This window comes from Gekko japonicus, unplaced genomic scaffold (genome assembly GCF_001447785.1).
Source record: "Gekko japonicus isolate JY-2015 unplaced genomic scaffold, Gekko_japonicus_V1.1 scaffold459, whole genome shotgun sequence".
Taxonomy (NCBI): domain Eukaryota; kingdom Metazoa; phylum Chordata; class Lepidosauria; order Squamata; family Gekkonidae; genus Gekko; species Gekko japonicus.
Window position 1 is genome coordinate 481,918 of NW_015173137.1, and position 20,756 is coordinate 502,673.

At 45.6% G+C, this 20,756-nt stretch overlaps 1 protein-coding gene across 1 annotated transcript in view; it reads left to right on the plus strand.

The window, feature by feature from the left end:
• The window catches only part of AGAP2 (ArfGAP with GTPase domain, ankyrin repeat and PH domain 2), a 165,678-nt gene that overhangs the window by 99,383 nt on the left and 45,539 nt on the right, over window positions 1–20,756 (plus strand). The gene's annotated exons all lie outside the window — the stretch shown is intronic.

A 20,756-nucleotide genomic window follows, 5' to 3' on the forward strand; every position in this document is an offset into this window, starting at 1 on the left:
GGAGGAACTACATTTTACCGATTTCTTTTGAATCCCTTCCTCAGTCTGGTGCTGTGCTAAAAGTATTCTTGTGAACATTTTCTCTTTAATAAATACTTCGTAACTTTGGATGCTGGTAGTGGTTTTCTGTACCACATAGACCTCCACTGTCTTGGAAACACAATTTTAAAAGGAGCGCCGGGGGGAAGGCAGGCAGTTGTCAAGTGGCTATTTCTCCAGGGGCACACAAGACAGTAAATGGTCCACATGGTGACCAGGCACTGGGCAGCAGGAGACACAGAGGCAAGGCCTCAGAACTGGGAAGGGAAACTGGGAGTTCTGACCCTCCCAGCGGGCAGTTCCTTACAAAGGTTGGGTGGTGGCAGTGAGAGAGAGAGAGAGAGGAAGAAAAGCCTCTCCAGGTGTTGGGAAAACCTTGGAGGGCACAGTGGAACAGGGCCTGCAGGCCAGACTGGGCCCGTTCCTCCACAGTTGTCGAAAGGCAGGGCTTTACTTCTTAGCACAGGCTAGAGGAAACATGGGCTTCGTGCCTGAGAGAGCTTCCTTTACCTCCCTTTTTAAAGCTATTGTTCTTTTGATACTCAGCAACAGAACCTCTTGCTCTTGGCATCCTCTGGTAGCAGCTGAGTTCAGTCCAGCGACGGATGGCGTGGGCTGACATCGCGTTGGCATGAGGGGCTCACCTGTGGTGCGTTCTTTCCGGCTTCCATTTTCTTGCGGCAAATAATCGGCGGCCTTCTCTTTTGTATCCTCTGCTTTCCCTCTTGGCTTCTGGCAGCAGTCCTTTCAGAGCCTGCTCTGTGATTGTCTGGCTCTTGCCCTCAGCGACTCTCAATGGGTCATCTCCTTGCTTTCCTCCAGTCCTCACATCTCCATCCTCACATCTTTCATTGTGTGTGTATGGTGCTTAAAAACCTGGCCCTGGACACAGCAGTGAGGCTGGGTGTAAATGAAGTTAAATAAGTCAACCAGATGTGACAGTGAAGGAGAGGAGGAGCAAAGGGGTTTGTCCCAAGTCAAGAGGCAGCGTCGGTGTGCTGTGTTGAGGAGATGAGCCTTGTTTAGCTAATTCCCTCCTTGGGTTCTTTTATCTCCTAGGACACGGTGCCTTGTTATTTCCTTGTTTTAAAAAGAGCTTTGTGGTGCTCAAACGCCCACTCAGAGGCGTTCACCGCTGAGTCCTCTTAGCAGCCGTTTTAAAATGAGTTAATGACACACACGGGGTGAAAGAATGCGGGTGGATTTGCCTCCCCCTACATTCTCCTGCCCTTTTCTCCATTCTGTGAGGCACTTGCTTCCATTTGTGGCCTTGGAGCTTGGCGGGGCCTAGCGTTCTAATGAGCTGCCTCACTGGTGACTCAGATTGCCAGAGGTGATGGTTACTTTTCTGTTCTGAACTGAGGCACACGGTATTGTGTGTCTTATTTTTTAAAAAAAAGGTATCTTCCCTCCATTTTTCTCTTCAGGGGTGGTAAACAGCTGCTGCTGTGTATACAAGAGTCCTTGTTTGTGTTAAATGTACCCTTCTTGCTATATAGGGTGCCTCGTGATGGGGAGCTCACAGGCGCATTTATCCCTGCAGCTTTTCTGACAATGGCCCTGGCCTTCTCTCAGCCACCTGGCATCGTGGGAGTGTTTCCCATCATGCCGTGCTTCGGAGTCTGAAGCAGTGCTTTATGGAAACGTAGCGTTCCAGACCTACCGGTTGCCATGTAAACCGAACTCAGAGACGAGGTGTTGGACAAAGGCTCCCTTAATGCTTGGAGCATTCACAGGTGTTTGAAACTCCCAGGAGAATCAGAGGTTTGCATCAGCGGTGGATATGGGTTTTTACTGTCATAAGTGCTCGTGAATTTGCATATGCCCTGCAACAAGTGCTCTGTGGCATATTCTGCCCTGCTGCAGAAATTTCCCACAGTTGTTTAAAGCCACTGACATAGTTACCTCTGGTGAGTAAAGGCTGCTTTCAGGTGACAAGGCAGGGAAGCTTCTGGCATGTGGAAGAGAGTTTATTCTTTTTTTGTTCTTTCAGGCCAATTTTTTTCCACTGTCAAGTTGCAGCTGTCTTATGGCAACCCTGTAGGGTTTTCAAGACAAGAGACGTTCAGAGGTAGTTTGTCATTGCCTGCCTCTGCATAAGTGACCCCGGTATTCTTTGGTGGTCTCCCATCCAAATAGTTACTAGAACAGACCCTACTTAGCTTCTGACATCTGATGAGACTGAGCTAACCTGGGCTATCCAGGTCAGGGCTTAAGGGACAAGTGCCTTACAAATGACTAACATGGGTATATTCGAACAGGAAAGCTAATCCAAAATTAATGGACTAGTTAACCTCAGTGGTGGTTTGCAAGGCTGGTCTAAAGGACTGTGAAGAGTCGATTATAGAGAGATGCCTGAATATGTTTATGGATTCATGGAGGAGAAGTCTATCAGTGGCTACTAGCCATGATGACTGAGGAGAACCTCCGCATACAGAGGCACTAAACCTCTGAATCCCAGAGCCAGGAGGCAACCTTGGGGAAAGGTCTCGGCCTCTATGCCCTGTTGTTGGCTCTCCAGAGGAAGTGGTTGGCCACTGTGTGAGACAGGATGCTAGACTAGATGGACCGTTGGTTTCTGTGGAATTCTGAAGAAGTTCTTCTGGGAAAAGCAGCAGTAGTGCCTGTGTTTATACAGCAAGCAATCTCCTCCCCTGCTGTTCTGTCTGTCAAGAGAAGACAGTTTTGGATAACTTGCACTGTGCAAAGAGCTGTGCAAAAATACCCAGACTTCAGTCTTTCACTAGCCAGGAATGACATTTGTGGAGACTATTCTCTTCCAGATTTGACCAGTGCAAATAATAATAGTAATAATTATGCAGTGGTTTTCCTGAGTGTTACTCTTGTTGTAAGGATTTTTGCAATAATGTAAGGCAGATGGGTGCTTTTCTTCCCTTATCCTTTTAAACATTTGTACCCCACTGTCTCCCCAATGGGATCCTAAATGGCTTACAACAACATTCTCCACTCCTCCATTTTATCTTCATAACAACAGCCCTGCAATATAGGTTAGGCTGAGAGAGTGACTGTCAAGGTCATCCAGTGGCAGAGTAGGAATTTGAACATGTGGCTAGAGTGTACTCGGACATTCTAACCGCTTCTCTATGCTGGCTTGCAGATTTGGGGGGCATGTCTGAAACTGGGAGAGGGGGGGTTGTCTAAGGACACCCCTTGATCTTGGCTGAGGTGACATTTGAAGCAGGAACTTCCCAGAACGTAGTCACTCCACTCCACTGTTTCTCCTGCAGTCATAGGTTTGGACAGGATTTGGTGGCTCATCTCATCTGTGTCTCTGCCATATGACACATCATATACCTGAAGCATTCTTGATGGGTGCCTATCTAACCTCCTCTCGAAAACCCCAAGGGAGGCAATGCTTCCTGGCCACGTCAGTTGTTCTGAGCACAGCACAATCAAGAAGTGCCACTTCTTATTAAGTGTGTGACTGGTTAGTAAAGGCGGGAACATTCTTCTGCCACCGTCCTCAGAAGTGTGAGGCGCAAAGCTGTCAGAAGAGCTCATTCCTGACCCCCTTCCCACCCTGTGTTTGTATACGTCACAAACAGCCCAGAAGGCAGAATAAAAACTCCATCCGCTGTCAGCCGCCATACTGCAAACTGCCATCTTCCCAACAGATTTCAATTACTGCACTGCAAACTTCTCTGTTCCCATCCATTTCTTGTGCCGATACACAACACAAAGGGCCAACAGCAAAGCAATTCTTGTTTCCTGTCCGCAGAGATTGTATGCCACAGTTCCTCCTGCCTCGCCCCAGCTGCTTTGCAAAATAGTTTTGCTCTTTTGTTAATGACCCATCTGTCCACAGGAAAGGTGTTCAGAAACATGAAACATGACCCTAAGGCTGCTTTCCCAGAAATAAGTTCCTATGCATTCAATAGGGCGTATTGTTTGACAGGGTTGTACCCTGAAAAGAATGGGGACCAATGTAAGGACTAAATTGTATGTTCTGGCCACCATAGGCACAATTTGAAACTGTTCCATACAGAACTGCTTCACATGTTCCACAATGTGTACTCATGAATGACCATTGAATATGCTGGTTGGGCAGTTTTATTCTTCTGCAAATTTTCAGGAAGGACCAGGGTAGGTGATACTAACTGTGTAGAGAATTTACCCATTCAGTTCATGGTACCTCTGCACATGAGGGGCTCTCATTCAGAGACTGCCATCATATGGAGTGATTGGTGGTAGCCTTCCCATTGCTGTATCCTAAGAGGATATCTAGTAAGGGAAACCTGAAGATGTCAAAGTGATCCCACTGTGAACTAGCATAGGCCGGTGAAATGTGGGAGGAAATGTGGAACAGATGCTGAACTGTAGAAAGGAGCAGAAGATGTAAAGCATAGAAGAACCAAAAGAATTCAAAAGCTGCAGAGAAAGGGAATAGCTTGCACACTTGGGTCTGGCAATTGCTCTTTCCTAATTGTGACAAAAATTCCAACAATAAAGGAGGAATAAGTAAAACTTGACCCACAAACAGTCACAATGGGAATACAATGAAAATAATTCCGGGAGGGGGCATGTTGATCTGTTGCTGCAAAAATATGCAGGAATTTAGTTCACACAAGTTTATCCTGGGATAAAATCTTGGTAGTCTTCAAAGTGCCACTAGGCTCCTGAAGTGAAAGTGTAGCTCGCTTCAGGACCTTGGAGAGCGTGGAATGATTGAAAAGGGTGAGGGTGTCTGAAGTGGCTCTAAAGTGAGAACCAAGCAGTGACACGTGTGGACATTTTGGATGGGTCGCAGGGTTTCTGGGGAAAGATTTTGGGGGCACCGAGCAGGTCATAAATCTAAGGGGGTTTCATTTCCTGATTAGGGGTTAGAAGCGAGAGAAGTCCAGAAATACTGGCTCATTGTAAAAGCTCTGGAATCTCCTTGTGCCTGGGATTCATAGACCACACCAGTTAATACATTATTCATTGTAAGTCCTATAAAATACATGGGAGAAATCTTGCTGAGCTTGATCTGTATGGGAGGAACACTGGTTTGTCCAGGGTAAAGATGCGGAAGCCTGGGGGAGGGATTGGGGGAGAGGGGACTATTTCACGGTTTTTCCCTTCGAGGACCGTTTCCAACTGCAAAATTAGGAGGAGCACAGGAAACAAAACTTCTGTGATTTTGTTTTCCTTTACAATAAGTGTGTTATTTTCAAGACAAAGAATGTGTAGCACGGAAATCTTAATGCAAAACAAATTACAGCATCTGACAATGATGATTCCTAGGTATTCTTTTACTGTATTCAGGATACTTTCAGTGATGTGTTAACTGTTTAAACATGAACAATTTTAGCAACTTTTAAGTAGTTATTTTCATTGTTATGAAATTTAACTCGCTATTGAAATTTGTCACTTGTCCTCAGGGGTCTTTTGGGGCCGGAGATAGATTCAGGGTTGTGTTAGAGTGAATGAACAAGCAAAGGAACCTTTGCAGATAAATACCAGGGCACATTAACAGTTTCTGCACAAGTGGGAGATGTCCTAAGGCCATAAAGAAGGGGGACGGCCTTTTAAAAATAGCATACTGGGGACAAGGGCCCTAATTGCAAGGGTGTTGATGACCCTTTTTAGTCACACCCCTGCCAGATATCACCATTGATGACAGAGCGGCTGCTTATTCTGGGCTGCCAATTTCTCGTATGAATTGTAGCGAAGGTTATCTCTGAGCTTATGCGTGCTCCAGTAATTGGAAATCACACTGTTAACTGCTGTTAATTAGTGCAACCATATTTTTTCCAGGTTTTTTTTTTTAAGCTTCATTAGTTACCTGTTGATTTCTAGGCGCCATTCAAAATGCTGTTTATGATTTTTTAAATCCTGAGTGGTCTAAGGGACCCACATGTTACTATGGGAGTCTGCCCAGGAGTCACTTATAAAGATGGTCACTTGAGAGAGGTGCCTGTTTTTCTGCAGTTGCCCCCCTGTCTGTGGAGCACTTGCCCACCCCCAGCTCTTCACCCAGTGCCCTAGTCTTAGTCATTCCAGAGGCCAGGGCAAGACTTTTCTGTTTCTCTGGGCTCTCGGTTAACTTCTGTTGCAGGGGGATCATTTTTATTGTGTGTGTATGTGTGAATACATATGCATATATATATATATTTGTGTGTGTGTGTGTTAAAAAAACTGGTGCCTTATGGCTTTCTTGGGTTGTGATTTCATATTTGATCTAGAAACCAGTTTAGAGGCCCCAGGCTGAGAGGCAGGGTATAAATCTAACTACGTGAGGCTGCCACCGAAGCTCACAGCTGTCTCTGATCTTCTATCCTGTCCCCTCCCCATTTTGAAATACTCAAACCTCTGTCCTGAGCAAAATAACTGTCAGTCCTGTTCAGGGTATGAGAGAAGGTTACTATTTTAAAATCCCCTTTTTTGAGTGTTCAAGTCCTCCAGTATTTTCATTAAGCTTATAAGGTTCTAGATGTATGTCTTTTCACCACAGTTTTATGCAACTCAATTGTACTTGTACATTTTTCTATGACTTCTTTATATATTTTATATGTAGTTTGCTTGATAGGTATAATAATGTATGTTAAAAATGTCCATGATCTGATTTAGGGTTTTGAAATGTACATTTATCAACAGCTGCTCCCTACTGCAGTTTTGAGTGTTCCGTAATGATTCTTTCTGTGAATATTGTAATACTCTGTGTGTGGTTCTGCACAGCACAACCCTGGCCTCTGTGCATGTTTGCGAGAGGTATATTGTTGTCAGTGACTGTGTGTCGTTATCCAAGGTACTATTCAAGAGGAGATCACAGTGGTTCTGTTGCTGTTCTTTTATTAGTATACTGACATGAAAAGACATATGATACAGAGCTTGATGCATGCATTTGTATTCAAGTTATGCAGAGATTGCTAAAAACCCCACATCTATATTCATGCAACATTTGCTTCAGAACTGAATGTAGGGCAATAATGACCATATATTCACAAAACCTTTTCACCATGAGGAAATAAAGGCTTAAATCCAGCAGTGTGCACATGGAAGCATAAATGGACTTAGCTCAGTTCCTACCTCCATATGTGGTGGGATTGCGGAACACTGAAAGAGTTTTGGAAAATGGTCCAAAAAGGATAGGTCTAATATTAAGGAAAAACATCTACCTTACACCAGTAATGTGTCTGTTGGGCTATCATTCAGAAAGGCTACCTAAAAATTTATGATACAAAATATTGCACTTTTTGGTAGCAGCAAGAATGCTGATAGCAAGAGGAAGAAGAGGAGGAGGAGATTGGATTTATACCCCACCCTTCACTTGGAGTCTCAGAGCAGTTTACAGTTTCCTTTCCCTTCCGCTCTCCACAACAGACACTTTGTGAGTTAGGTGGGGCTGAGAGAGCTCTTTTGAGAACTGCTCATTCAGGAACAGCTCTGAGAGAACTTGTGACTGACCCAAGGTCACACCAGCAGCTGCATGTGGAGGCATGGGGGATCCAACTCAGTGCTCCCAGATTAGGGTCTGTGCTCTTAACCACTACACCAAACAGGCTCTACAAAGTATGGGAAGCAGGCTACTTTACCAGATTATGCAATCTGGTTGAGAAAGATACGGTTTGTTATTATCATGGACAAAACAACAATGTTAAAATAGGATTGTAATAAGAATATTATTTGCATAGCACTGGTCTGTGTTTATAGATTCCTGGAACTTCCTACGGAGTCAGCAAAGAAGGAAATAATGAATATAATGTAATATTTGCATTGGTAACATCTGGAAAGATATTTAGAAATAGAAAGAATATGACAGATATAATGAAAGTAGGATAACTATGGTTGGAGGCGTGTATAAAAGTAATTTCTTTACAAATATATATCTTGTTCAACATCTAGCACTTTCTTCCCTATATATTAGGGAGATTGGCCACTGGGTGACTGAGACAGGATGCTGGACTAGATGAACCATTGGTCTGATCCAGCAGGGCTCTTCTTATGTTTTTATGATACGCTGAAATTGGTTGTACAAGATCTTGTGTATGTGGGGATACAATAAATTCTGACCTGGCGCAGGTAGCTACAATGGTCTTTTTCTTGCATTTTCACACGGACTGTAGCACAAGTGGAGATTTTGCACTAGATCCCAACCCTCTCACTACGTGTGTATGTGCAAAAATGCCACTGCAAATGTTACTTTTGCTGGTAATGTACCTCCAAAGCAAACATTAGAATGTCTATATTCAGTTGCTGCATACTTGTAGGAGGGCGAAACTGTCAATTTGAGGTTGATTTCAGCAATATCTGGGTCTTGTTCCTGGTTGCTGAGTACTGATTTATGGCCAGTCTGAGACTGGAGATAACGTTAACTTTGCTAAGGGGGAAAAGGGGTCTTCTGACTCCTTTAAAGACCAGAAGACCTGTTGAAGCATAGACTTTCATGGTTAGGAGCCCAGTGTGTCAGACAGGAAGCAATTTTAATCTGTCCAGTTAGCATCTCACGGGAATCTCTTTCACACTTCCCTGGAGCTTGTGGAATTAATGCCTCCAAAGGGAGTCCCTGAAGTCATATATGCTGACCCTCCACACAGTGCAAACCAGTGTGCTCAGGCTCTACTTATTACATCAAGACTATTTGACAGTGTAATCCTGTGCTTCTCCTCTTGGAAGTAAACACCCATTGAACTCATTGGTTCTTAATTCTATGTAAGTGAGCGTAAAATTGTAGCCAGACTTGAATTTAGCAAAACTGTTGTCAACACACACAGAAACAGAGACAGGAGAGAAGGTACTTCTTGGGAATATGCTGCCCAAGGCAACTACTTTGCATAACATCGCCAGCCCGGCTTGCAAGAGTTAGATTAGATGCTGCCATTACATTCAAAGCTGCTTTATCCAGAGTTATATTTTTGGTCCGTCAAGGTCATTGTTGTATATTAGGACTGGTAGAGGCTCTCTGGGGACTCAGGTAAGAGTCACATTGCCTCCTACCTGATCCTTTTAACTGGAGATGCTGGGAATTGAACCTGGGCTCTTCTGCATGCAAAGCAGATGCTATGCCGTTAAGCCACAGCCTCTCTATTCTTTTCAAAGAACACCCAACACAATTAACGATTCATAAAAACATCTTTTTTAAAAAAAGATCAAGAGCAACTGAAATATCACGTCTAAAATCTTGGGCGCCAGGAACTCTTGCAAAACTTTCCTGCCTCAGAAGATGCCAGGGGACAAATAGTTGAACCCGCATTTAGAAGAGTTTGGCTGCGGTCACACAAGTAGTTTGCTGCGATATAGTAGCATTACCTTTGCAGATTTAAAGAGCACGATCAGACAGCAACATCTGCCTTCCGTGCCCCAGTCGTTGGCACCCCGTGTTGCCCTGCTTTTGAAGCGGACTAATCAGGCACTGGGTAAGATGTGGTGTTTATGGATGCCAGTGCTTCCACTCCTGTTTCTTGGACCCCTGACCCCCCCCGCCACAAAAGGAACATGGAAGGGACGTCTGAACCCACAGATCCATTTCCGCCACTGGTTGGGGGCTTCTTCTTCTTTTTTTTGAGTCGCTTCCTATATGTGCATGCGCACATGAGCTCATGTGCTCATGCACCTGCCTGCATTAAAACAAAAATGACCGAGCAGCGAGTTCCACGGCTGAAGTGCTGCAGTAATGTGAACACCTGACCACCAGACAAGCGTGCAGGAAAACTGCCCCAGGGTGTCCTGTCTGGTTTGTCTGCCCCACAGCACTTTAAACCGGTGCGATTAGAAGCACGCCCAGATCACGGCAAGCCTCCAGTGTGACCGCAGGCTTTGTTGACCTGAATTCATGACATCACTGCCACGGATTCATTGTGTGGCCTTAGGCATGGATCTGTATAATGTCTTATAAATAAGTAATAGCAGCCTAGTTTTGGGAGGGGGGGCTGTACACCATGCAGTGATGTTAACCCTGTTTTTTTAAGGACCTATTTTACACATTATGTAGAGGCAAAAGTGGGTTTATGGCAAAATGTGCATGCTTAACATGGATCTGCAGCCTGGAAAATACATTTGTGTCATGCACGTTTCTCTTTAACACTGTACATATTAACGGTGATATCCTAAGCAGAGTTCTGCCATTCTAAATCCATTGGCTTCAAAAGCACTTAGAAAGGTGGAACTTTCTTTAGGATTACACTTGAAAGCACTTGGGTGTGCATCAGATAGATAGATAGATAGATAGATAGATAGATAGATAGATAGATAGATAGATAGATAGATAGATAGATAGATAGATAGATATAAAGGGTGTTAAGAAGGGGCCTCCAAATGTATGGTCTGATATTTTCTGACCCCCTTCCTGGAGTCGTCCTTGCAGATACTTTTCACTAAGTGAATCAGTCTCCCTCCTAGATCAGGTTCACTTAGAACCTAGGGCTGTAAGTGTAGAATTAGCTTTCCCCCCTCCCTGCTGGCACTCATTTTGTAGTGCTAACTGGCATTGAATATCCTATATTGCTTTATTTCTCTGTTTTTCTTTTGCTATTCTCCTGTCTGTTAGTTACCTGTAGCAATGTACAGCAGTAAACTCCATGCTTTTGGGAGGAAGGACTGAGGGTATTCAGCTCCACCCCAACAGCAGCATAAAGGCTGTTGTGTCTCTGCTTCTTTCCCACCCACCCCCATTACCTTGCTAGTTTTCAGGTCCGCTCTGCAAACAGAATCCCCCAGACAGCTCTGCTAGGCTGCCTTTGATGCCCTGGTTCCATCTCTTCTCTCTCTCTCTCTCTCCCTTTCCCCGCCACAAACCTCTGTCTGAGCAGATGTGTTAATCAGGAGGAATTATAAGGGTGTAAAATGACTTCTCCAGCTTTCCCTTTGATCCATGCTGATTGACATTTCAAAAAAGCCACCAGCCCCAGAGAATCAGAATGCAGTAGGCTCAGAAAAGAAAGAGAGAGGGAGGGAGGAGAGGGGGAGGAGGGATGGTTGGTGGAGATTTATTAGAGATGTGCTTTGTTTGGGGTGCTCTGGCACCAGATCGCACTTCTGAGCCTTTACAACTGGCAAGTAGCGACTGTCGGCTCTAATCATTGTACATAATTGACTGGAACGGGTGCCCCGAGCCCCTGGCGTAGGGCTGCGGAATGTGCTCAGCTCCCTGGCGTGTCTGAGAGTCAGAAGCCAAAGATTAACAAGCGCCTAGATTCTGGGTGGCTTTTACAGGCAATTCTGATAGTGCAGTGGAAAGAAAGGTTAAGTGGAGGCAGGCCGTAGCCTTAGCACAATTTTTGCATGTTCTGGAATGGGTTCGCTAGTTATAAACAACAGTGCACCTGAGCGTGTGACGATTGCTTTCACACCCTTTCAGATACTCAGCTAGAGCTGGGTAGCAGAACAAGTCGGCTCGGAAGGTGGGACATTAGGCAAACTGAGAGTCCTGGTGCCTTCCCTTTCAAGAACGAAGCCCATTCTAACTCTGTAGTGGAAGGAGTTTTGCAAATCAATTGGGCTCTGCATAGAAGTAACCCAAATTCTACAATTGGAATAAATGACCCCCCCCCCCTCCAAAAAAGTACATATGTTTAAATCTGCTGATGGGGATTGATTGGCTTTCCTGCTTTCAAGATTTTGCAGCTTCAGATTTTTCTTTGGCAAGGAATGGGAGCAACATTGCCCTCAAACTGTTGACAGATAACTCCACTTCCGTCTAGTTTGCTGTGGGAAACCAGATGTTTGGGGCCTCAGAGGTCTTTTTTCTCGCCAAGAGGTGTAGGGGCTTACATGGAGGTGAAGTATCCCGCGTGGTTTGTCAAAATCTGAAACAATGAAATCATATTTCCAAGATCCCAAATCAGCATTCTCTCAAAACAGCTGTCCATAAATTTCAGATTACGAGAGACATTGGGTGGTTTTGTTTTTGATTTGTTGCGTTTTGAGATAATGCAAGACTGAGGGGGGAGAATATTTAGTGCTTGAGCCAAAACTGAACTTGTAGTTCTGGTTGTCTTGGGGCCAGTATGTTGTGTTTTCCCCCAAACTCTCTTTTGCTGCTGCTTCGGAGACTTGCTTGATGCAGCTCACAAAATAAGCAAGATAAAATAATTAAAAGAACCATAAAATTATTAAAATTAAAAGCCCAGAAGCCATGCATAAAAACCCATTAACCGTTTGGCAGCTGAAATGATGTACCAGTGGCCACACAGAGATCATGTGGCCGAAAGACAATAACCCTCACCGGCTAACTGCTTCCCAGCACCTGGGGTTCCATTTGGCAACCATGGCTAATAAACCCAAAATACACCTATTCTCCATAAATCTGTCCACCCCTCTTTTAGAATCTGTTACACTCGTTCCTTCATCAACCACTCCGGAGAAAACTAAGAAATCATGGGATGAGGGCAGATTCTTATGGTCTGAGAACAGGAAACCAAGGGGCAGAGAAAACAGTTCTCACAATGGAGCACAGTGAGCACAGTGAGCAGTGAGTAGGATTCCCACAGGTATGTATTGGGATACGTGCCACTTATTTATTTACTAGAAATAAGGCCCGTTGTGGAAATAAATATAACGGGAGCTAGAAAGAGGCTCTGGGAGAGTGCTCTGGCTTTGGGCAAACAGTGTCAGTCTGCTTTTAAAACATGAACCTGGGACCTGCACACCACCAGAATACAGCAGGTTCCATATGCAACTGACATTCCAACTGCCTTGCGGGGGGGGGGGGAGTTTGAGGTGTGGAATGGAGTGAAGTCCAATCAGCTTCCATATGGATAGCCTGCCTCTGGCCTCCCGGCCCTGGTATTCTCTGGAGGTCTCCCATCCAAATACGTGCCAGGGGGTCGGCCCTGCTTAGCTTCTGAGATCTGAGGAGGTTGGGCTTGCCTGGGCTATCCAGGTCAGGGCATCAAAACCATTTTTGAGGGTGGCCATTTTTAAAGGGGAGAACAGAGCACAGGGAAAAGAATTAAATAACCTGTTCTTTCCTTGTGCTGGTTTCTCCCTTGAAGTTGCAGGCCCGCAGTGGCAGTCTAGAAAAAGGAGAAAAAACTTGGGAAGGGAAGGATCACACAACTACTTATAACATGTAGGTCTGGTCGGCCTGATGTGTGAACTTATGTATACTGGGGCAAAACCCTTTATCATATTTACTCCAATGGGGCAGATATCTCAATGAGATATCCGTTCTCACAATACAAGAACTCGTGGGCATTCCATGAAATTGCTGAGCGGTCGGGTTAGAACGGATAAAAGGAAGTACTTCTTCACCCAAAGAGTGATTAACACATGGAATTCACTGCCACAGGAGGTGGTGGCGGCTACAAGCATGGACGGCTTCAAAAGGGAATTAGATAGGCATGTGGAGCAGAGGTCCATCAGTGGCTATTAGCCACAAGGTATAGATAGGGGCTCTGGGGCAAGTGATGCTCTGTCTTCTTGGTGCTTGGGGGTGGGGCAACAGTGGGAGGGCTTCTAATGTCCTGGCCCCACTGGTGCACCTCCTGGTGGCTGGTATTTTTGGCCACGGTGTGACAGAGTGTTGGACTAGATGGGCCTTTGGCCTGATCCAACATCTTATGTTCTTATGTAATGAAAAGGTCAGTTGGTCTTTGGGTGGCAGGGAGGAAGGCAAGTTCTGCGATGGGCTTTATGAGGAAAGGAGTGGAAAGGAAATGACCTGATTCATAATTCTTTTATATAAATCTGCGAGATGACTGCTTTCAGAGTACTGTGTAGAGTTCTGGGGGCCACAGCTTTAAAGATGGATGTTGTAGAACTGTGAAAGGTGCAGAAAAGAGCATTCCAAATGATCAAGGGACAGGAGCGTCTTCCTTACACAGAAAGGATGAAGTATTGGGGTGACATTAAGTTTAGAAAAAAGCTTACAAAGGGGGAGGGACACCATAGTGGTATATAAAGTTATACAAGGGGGTGGATAATGCTACAATGCCTGGTCGCCTAGTGAAAGTGCTGAAATTCTGGAAAGGCAAAAGAAAGTACTCCTAACTCATGATTCATTTATGGAATCTGCTGCCACAGGATGTGCCACGGGGCTTTTAGCCACAGAGCTTCTAGTTAATTAACTTGCTTTATACCCTGCCTCTTCCCCCAGTAGGGACTCAAAGCAGTTTACATTGTTCTCCTTTCCTCCATTTTATCCTCTCTACAAACCTGTGGTAGGCAAGCTTTTCATGGGAGAGTGGGGATTCAGACCTGGGTCTCCAAATCACTTACACCAAACTAGCTCTTAGGGGGATTAGACAGATTCAAGGAGGGCAGGCTTATCTATCTACAGTTAGCAACATGTGCCCCTCCCATATGCAGATACTTAAATCCATGGATCAGGGCCACATGGATGCTAAACAGATTTTTCAGTAAACTTGGGAGACTCCCAAGGTTTGAAGAAAAATCAGAAATGTTTAACTTTCCCCCCGAATTTAAAAAACAATTTGGACTTACTTTGCTTCTGCAGTGGCGATTGGTAGCTGCAGCGGAGCCTGGTGGTGGATGCCGGGAGCCGCTCCTGGCTTGGTGGCAGCAGCGCACACCGGGAGATGCTCTGGGTCTGGCCGTGGCAGCGGTCACGCCAGGAGCCACTCTGGGCTTGGAGCGGCTCCCAGACATCACCACCAGCATGGTCAGGCTCCAGGGTGAACAGATGGGCCTGGATGCATCAGCTCATCAGTGGGGGGGGGGATGGGATTCCCCCCCATGAGTTTCACAGCCCCCCCCCCCGTTAATGCCTATTAGGCGTGACAGCTAAAAGGGAACCTCCACGTTCAGAGGTAGCTACTGAGCCCCCCCATTACTAGGCACAGCAGTGGTAGAAAAACAACAGACATGCATTCCTTCTTGGGCTTTACACTTAACTGCAGCTGGAAACAGGATGCTGGACTAGAAGTGTCCTTCATCTGATGTTTTAATGGGCCATGGGTCTACCTACCTTGCCAGCAAACGCTGGCAAGGTAGGTAGTGCTCCAACGCTTGCTGAGCCAGCGTTTATACCACTGTGCTTGGGCCGTTTAATTTATGGGAGCTGCCATCAGCTCGGGAAGGATGGGTGTCAAAACTGTCTATTTCTCTCCCGTTGGCCTGTTGGAGCTCAGACATGGCCGAGAGGATAATTATTCCCCCCAATAGCAATGCAGTGCTCCAACCTTGCACAGGCGGCGGCTGCTTGTACTATTACCGTTTATGTGAGCGCTGAGTTGAAATCAGCTTGTTTTCCAGGGTTTTTTTCCCCCCTAAGGGCTGTTAGTTTGGGGATTGTTTTTGATGGTTCTCTTCAAATATCTGCCTGTCTGTTTCAGCAGAGTGCCTCTTTTACATGGGGTGGCAGCACGGGGAGATGAGTAAAATCGGTAATTTAAACCCCACCCAACTGGGCTGCCAGTCATTTGTAAAATGGGCGTGGTGTCGTTGGAATATTCTCTGTTTCATAATGGCTCACAGACAACACACGGGCCTCCCCAAATGGTTGCAGCGATGAAGTGAAATTGGCAGATCTGTCTGGTAAGCTGCAAGTGGGTAAAGTGTGGAGAGCCAGGGAGGGTGAGGCTGTCTGCCCCACAGCGCTGATATTTAATTCTTTGTATCCTGCTTTTGTCTCTGAAGGGGCCCTAAGAGGCTTACAACAGGAGGAAAGAAACTACATAAACCAATAAAAGCAGTAACAGCAATCTTAAAAGATGGTAAACTACCAATTCTACAGTTGTATTGTTCATTTTTTAAAAAATCTCCATGGGGCTGCCATTTGGAATTTCTCACTTGGTCACCAAAATGTTTCTTTGCGCATTCATTTTGTAGCCCTTTCTCCAAGGAGCTGAGGGGGATCTCCACGGAGGGTTGATCCCATTTCCCCCCTCAAAAACCCTGTGAACTGGAGTAGGTGATTAGTCTGAACTTCATGTCTCAAGTGGAAACATAAAACTAGGCCTATCCATTCCACGTCTAGCCAACTAACCACTACACCAGTGGTGCTATGAAACAGCTATCATATTGTTTTGGGCTCCAAAGAGCCATCCCAAGTGCTGTTTGTGTCGAATCATGCCTGACAAAAGGGTTGAAGAGTGGATGGAGGGCGAATCTGAGCTCCTTAAAGCAGAAAGTAGGAATCTATAGGCCAGAACTGCTTTTTCATTGCTGATCCTAAACTTTTCAGATATTATGATCACACATAACAGGGAGATTACCGACTGCGTGTAATGGGAACACGTGCTCCCAATATGTACAGTTGGCAAGTTGTGTGAACAGGACAAGGTGTGTGTTTCCCATGCATGTACACTACAGTATGGGCAAATGGATCACTGGATTTTCAAGAGTAGAAAAGAACAAGAGTCCAGTACCACCTTAAAGACTAACAAAATACGTGGTGGGGTGTGAACTTTCGTGAGTCACTGCTCACTTCTTCAGATACAGCTAGAATGGGAGTCCATCTGTCCTGTTTATTCGAAAGTGGAGTGATTTCAGATGCTGAAATTACATTAGCAGGCAAATGACAACAGCAGGTGAATGACAATGGCAGGCATGATTGCCTTTAGGTGGGATATAAAGAGGGGTAATAGGCATGGAGAAATCAGCATTGGTAATAAGACAGGAAACCTAAATCTCAATTCAGTCCAGGTGGGTGCATTGTCTTGAGCTTCATTATCAGTTGCAATTCAGCAGTCTCTCTAATCTCCCTTTGAAATTCCTTTATAAGAGAGCTGCTACTTTTAGGTCAGCAACAGAATGTCCTGGAAGGTTAAAATGTCCCCCCACTGGTTTTTGCATGTTGTTGTTCCTTATGTCAGACTTATGTCCATTAATTCTTTGTTGAAAGGACTGGCCTGTTTGTCCAATGTAGAGGGTGGACGGGCATTGTTGACACGTGATGGCATAAATCACATTAGAGGATGAACAGGAATATGAACTTGAGGTGGTATGGCTGATGTTGCTGGGTCCACTGATGGCGTTGCTAGGATCTATATGAAATTTTCAGGGTTTACGTTCATGCAAACCAAGGGTGTCCATGCTAATATGTGGTAATATGTGCATTTCCCCATTTATACAGTGTGGCAACCATGTGTATCAAGAGGATGATGAGTAGGGCACACTTCTGTTATGTGCAGCCATAGGGTCCTGGTGCTCATGATTGTAATGTTTGAAAAGGATTGTTACCTGAGTAGGATTCATTCATTCCACTTCTTCTTTGTGCTTTGGATTCTCCTGGAGGGCGAAGGAACACCTCCTGCACCGAAAGCAAAGCCAAGGAGAACTTTGGGTTGTCCTCATGTGACTGGATCCAAGATGTGTGTGAAACAGTAATAACATATCCCTGCACATAGAGAATGTACAAGCAGTGTAGAAGATAAAGCCTGGTCTTCTGAGTCATCCTTACAAGCAGGGGTCATTTCCTGCAGGAGCGCACAGGAGCGGAGCTCCGGCAGTAAAGAGCCCAGGGGGCAGGCACACACAACAAGCCCCACCCCCTGCTCCCGGCAGCCCTCAGTCAGAGCAAGAAGCAGCCAGGTAAGTTGCAGAGCTCCCGCTGGTCCAAAACAGACCAGTGGCACCTTTAAGACCAAGTTTTATTCAGGTACAAGCTCTCCCTCCTCTGCAAGGACAGATTTGCACGTTCCCTTCCCCCAAGCTAGGAATCCAAAACAGTCCAGTGGAGGCTGAGCAGTGGGTGTTGCCTTCTGACACACTTCTGGTGATGTCAGGGGGAGTGGCATATGCAAATAAGTTATGCTAATGCGTTATGCTAATGAGCTCCTGCACCTCTTTTTCTACGAAATGATCCCTGCTTACAAGTATACCAAGTATTGTTCATCTCATGTCAATGTTTGAGACCCACAGGTTACAGGATTTTGGAGCAGTGTAATGCGACTATTTATTGATTTATTATTTAATTTCTACCCCGCCCTCCCCGCCAAGGCAGGCTCAGGGCGGCTTACATACGATAAAAACAACTCAAGCAAATATTTATCTAAAATGACAACAAAATACACATAAAAACGTACAAAGTGCTAGCGCTAGAATGATTCATATATGACGGCGGGCCTGAGTAGCATCCAGCAATACAAACAATCCACTGCCAGGATAGTCTGGGTTATATCCAGCTGTTTAAATGATAATGATATTGATGATGGTGTTAATATTGGGGCCAGGGCCTCAGTTATCTGCTTGGAAATGGGTCTTTTGGGGCCAGAAGGATTTTAGAGCAGGCATCCCTTTACACCAAATTCTGAGCAGTCCTTGTTTTGCAACCAAGAAAAGCCATCAGTGCTACTGTGTGCACAGGTCCATAAATTTGCAGCTCCCAGAGTCCAAGACTTGAGATGTCAGCCTTGGGAGAGGCTGTTACAGGCGCAAAGTAGGTAGGGGTGTGGGATACTTGCTTCCGGCACAGGCTGCCTATTCTACTCTTACACAACAACCTGAGATGAGAGGGAACACTGTCAGCCCCAGGCAGTCACTCAGTGGGGAGATCTAGGGCTGTCACAGGAACTTTTCATTGCAAGGGAATTATGTGCGGAGTTTGGGACAGCAGTCACACTGTGTGTGCATGGGTGAGTGGGTGCATTCATGTGTGTAGTGAAGGATGGCTCCCCCCCCCGACTCCCGATTTCCATTGCCACTAAGAAGACATTCCATGTGCTATATTAAGAGTTTCCCCTTCCCCAGGCAACAGATAGAGCTCTATTATCTCCCAACTTGTAGTGTGTACAGCAAGTAAATGTACTTAATGCACTGGCTGGAGGCCAGGGTTTTCTGTTCAATGACAGGGAGACATAATTTCAAAAATAGAAGGAGATGCATTTTAAAACAGGGTGAAACTGAAAACAGAATTACCATAGCGTGCAGCCATTTTTGGACAAAGCTGAAGATCACAGATTCATCAAGATGCCATACAGGGACTCATCATAGTCAGGGAACAATCATGATTTTCAGTCTGATTTTTCAGTCCTGTCACAGCAAAAAGAGACCACGTGCTTGGTAGTTTGGGGGGGGGGGGTTGTATTTTTCATGAGCGTGTATGTATGCATGTGAGTGTGGTGCACCTGGAAGCCATAGCGACCCCTGCTGACTGACCCCTACTAGGGGTGTGGAGGCTATTCAGAGAGGTGGCTGAATAAAGCCTGCCCCCACCTCCTGACTGCTGGTATTCCAAGGAGGTCTCCCAGCCAGGGTCGACCCTGCTTAGCTTCCAAGATCTGACAAGATCAGGCTAGCCTGGACTATCCAGGTAAAGGCGTGCTTGGCAGTTTCAAAGCCAATCTCAGTCGGAGCTGCCACCGATTTTGACTTTTAGAGCTAGTTCTTATGTTCAAGAATGGCATGAACCCTGGGAGGTCATTACCCCTCGCAGGTAACTGGGGGCCTCTGCACAGGTGTAGCCACTGCACCTAGACTAAGCAGCGTGCACTGTTCAGCACTGAGCCTAGCAAAAGATGTTTGTGCTAGAAGTCGGTTTAGAGATGTAAAATTTCCAGAAAATTTGAAGCCACAAGAAAAAAGTGGTGGTGGTGGTGGGGGGTTTGGAGGAAAACCAGAAATGAATATTTGTCATCTTTATGGAAATTAAATGTGATAAACGCCCTAATTTTCTACAGGCAAAATAGCAAATATACCTAATACTTGCGAGAAAAACTACAAGCTGATGCACCCTATTCCACCTCAGCACACACATCTTAATTTTTTTGCACTCTGAAAAGTAGGGGGGAAAAATAGGATCTAAACAGAAAACATAAACATGGTAAATACCACATATATAATCAAACTACATTGATTATGAGTATGGTTTTATATTGAATTCTCAATAAATTTAAACTCTTCGCTTTCAATAATAATAACATCTATTGAGCTAGATACAGTGCCAGCTAGATGCTCTCTTCCTCCTCCTGTGGCTCATGGTCAAAGAGAGCTCAGTTCTCCGTGCAACTTTCAGGGTTTTTCTCTGAGGCTTTGATGCAGTTTCTGCCCCAGCTCCCTCTGATGTTTCACACACACACACACACACACACCCAGTCCAGCAAGGTAGGGCAATCAGCTTATTTATTACCCGATCTGTGGGTATATATGTCACAGTGGTTTGAGGGAGGGATGAAAAGATTGACCACAAGGGAAGAGTCAGGCCAAAAAAGCAGCAGAAGACATGCAACGGCTGAGAAGCAGTGAAGGCCTAACCCTAATCCTCTCAGGAAGATTAGGTATCCTTCTGGGTGCAAAAATGCATCTTGAATTTGAGAACGGTATATGTCTACAGTACTCCCTGCCCCTGTCTTTGAAAGCACTTCACTCATTCTAAAAGAGAAAATATATCGATGGCTGCGGTCACATGGAGCATTAGGTACGCTAGAGGGACGGAAGATAGGCGGAGTTTCCGGGCGTTATCTCACCGGCACATCTGGGAAGCGTCGGGCTCCCGTGGTGCAACCGAGGCTTCCTGCCGAAGATGCGCACTAAAAAACTAGTACCTCGGAGGTACTAGTTTCCTGAAACCACGGGGCAAGGGCGGGCGTCTGATCGCGTTTCCGGAGGTAATTCCGGCACCCGCTCATGTCCCCTCGGAAAAAGTTTTTTTCCAGAGTCTCCACGGATGCGCACACGCACCCAAGGGAGCATGCGCACATTTGAGTTTAAATAAAAAAACAAACAACCCGTTTGCCCGCACCCCACTTCTTTGCCGCACCGCAGGACAGTGGCATGATCAGCACCTCCCCCCTACCACGGGACCTCCATGGGACCTCGATCGGTAGGTCTGATCAAGCAACTGCGCAGTTCTTAGCCCCGGGGCTAACAGCCATGCT